We start from the raw sequence: 2,924 nt of genomic DNA, 5'->3' as shown, positions 1-2,924 counted from the left end.
TATATATATATGCAGAGTTAGCGCTTCTAATTATCTGCATTTATTTATGTATATATATTGATATATTTCGGGATGGACAGTTCTTTTGCCAAATGAACACGTACTATAAATTCATTCTTCACACGTATATTAGTATTATTTTTTTTTACTGATGTCCATTGTCCTTTGGAGATCAGCTAAAATAAGAGCAGAAATAAACGAGTGAAAAACAAATTTAAAGTGAGTTTGTTTATTTGGCAAAGAAATGACCGTCCTGAAATATAATAATATCTGTTTCAACACACGTTTCCACATCAGGAATGTTACAACCCAAAGTCCTAAACACACACATATATATATATATATATATATAATCACAAGTTAAGTTAGTTGAAATGTGTTTGTCATATGTTTCAACTGCTAAATGCAAACACACTGCAATGACCGTGGAGACAGTTCTTTCTAATGGTAAAAAGGAGGGAAAACATCTAGTCTATTCAGTGTTGCCATCTCTCGAGAAACTCCATGTTTCGAGTTTATTGACTCTTGTCAATGAGAAGTACCTAAGAGATGATTCATTATTACGATAATTATATATCATACATGGATGGGACAACACAGGACGTTATAAACAAATAGTGCATTTAAGAGTTTTCTTTCACAGTAGTTTTAAAAATATGATGATGAATGTTATATTTTAAAAAATTTAAAAGTTTTACAAGTTTAACCTTGGCCATCAAGCCCAACATCTACACTATACTTTTCTACCATTGATGAGATTAAGTGAGGTCATTCATACCCAACTTCCTTGCCACATCCTTCAATCTTTTCCCGAATGTACTTCGTGACAGGTGTCTCCTCTCCAGCCCTATCTTGCTCTACAGATGATATCTGAAGTAATATAACAAACCAGGGCCGGAGATGAAAATTACCGTCGCGACTCTTTCATTCTTGTTTTCCATATGCATTGTTTCAATACTGCGACTGTGCATAAAAAAAGAACATGGCTCACCTTCCTTTGATAGTCCGGTTGTTGGTACATTCTCGATCATGAACTCAGCAGATAGCTGTACTCTTCCTAGATGCGACAGCACTTGCTCTACAGGTAACGCACTCCTATAGCACTGCCATGTTAGGGCTTTCTTGTAGTTATCCAGGTACTCGGCCTGAAAGTTCTTTGAAACGGGTTGGCTAGCTGGCTCTCATTGAGCCCCAGAGCTTCTCCTAAGGCTTCATTCCTCTTTATCTCTACCAGCTCTCTATAGAATACCGAGGTGGTATCCCTGCTGCAAGCCTTGCCCGCCTTATGGATTAGCAAGAGTGCCTGCCGGCATTCCTTTTGACATTCAGTCGTGTTATGTCTTTTAATGAAGTCGGGTTTCAGTTCCTCCAAGGAGGTCAGTCGAAGAAAGAGTTCCTCTGCAAACACATTCCACACCCAGTCACCATCCAGAGAGAGCCAAAGGTGTCTTAGACTCAGCACATGCCTGGACAAAACTGAACCCTTCGTGCCATCCAGACCTTGAATCACGCTAAATGTCCATAACCCAATTTCTTATCCTATACTAGAGAAAGATTAATGTGTCCAAAGAAATCAGACCTATGTAAACTGGTTAAAATAAATTCGACAAATACAACACTAAGTAGAAAAGTAGAATAGCCCAATAATTATGGTCTAACACATATGAAGTCCTAAACTGGTTCTCCAATATACAGAACACGAGGAACTACAAATTCATGCAGATAGACATAGTAGATTACAACTCCTTAATTAACCCTACGATCCTAAATAGCGCCTTAATATTCGCCAAAAACCACACGCATTTAACTATGAAGGAAATAACAGTAATAGTAGAAGCGAGGAAATCAGTTATAGGCTTTGATAACAAACTCTGAGTACGAAAGAACTCCCTAACTCTTTTGATATCACTATGGGAACCCCAGATTCAGCACAAGTAACTGACCTGACGGGCATTTATTTGCTATCATATATACAGTATGAATTCTCAGAACTCAAGGGTGGATTATGCATGAACGATGCGCTTTTTATAATAAAAAACCCTCAAATAGGAAACTAGAGCTTATCAAGAAAAAGATACACACATTTTTTAAAAGATTTGGACTATTTATTTCTATAGAAAAAGAACACAACTTCATTAACTACTTAGACACAAACTGCAACTTAGTCACAGGTCTCAACGAACCCTATATAAAACCCAACACTAACCTCAGATACATAAATGCATCCAGTAACCATCCGAACTTTATTAAGAGCGGTTCAGTACATAATATTAGCAATAGCATACCCCACCTTTTTCCCAACCATCATATTTTTAATAAGCATAAGGAAATCTATAATATCGCACGAGATAACGCAGGATTCAAACAAAAAATTAAACACCGAGATTCCAATCACTATACAAATAACCTAAATAACAGAAATCTGCACGATAATATAATTAACACAAACAACACACCAAACGTCAATACAGACTACACCAACAATAAGAACAGCATAGGTAAGCTCAACAAAAATAATAGCAATGGAAACAATATTAAATCCCATACACAAATCACCAATTGTATTACAAACAACGACAACATGAATACTAACAATAAAATTAACAACATTAACAAGACTAATTACACGAATTATAAAAATAAGTTGAAAAATAATAATAGCTATAATAAGAATAATATAAACCTACACACCGATAAAAAAAATTTAAAATTCACAAAGAACGAAGATAAACCCTATTAAAAACCATAGCACCAGGTCATTGAGTCCACATAACCCATACAGAAATAACTTAAATAAATCAGACAGGAGCAATAGTAAACATAAACCCAACTATAGGAATAAACTCAATAGCCATAACTATAATATCACACGCATTACAAACAATGAGGGTAGTTTCTATACCAGACATAGCAATACTAACAAT

This window comes from Octopus bimaculoides, chromosome 5, assembly GCF_001194135.2.
Source record: "Octopus bimaculoides isolate UCB-OBI-ISO-001 chromosome 5, ASM119413v2, whole genome shotgun sequence".
Classification (NCBI taxonomy): Eukaryota; Metazoa; Mollusca; class Cephalopoda; order Octopoda; family Octopodidae; genus Octopus; species Octopus bimaculoides.
Note: the sequence above shows the minus strand (reverse complement) of the source record.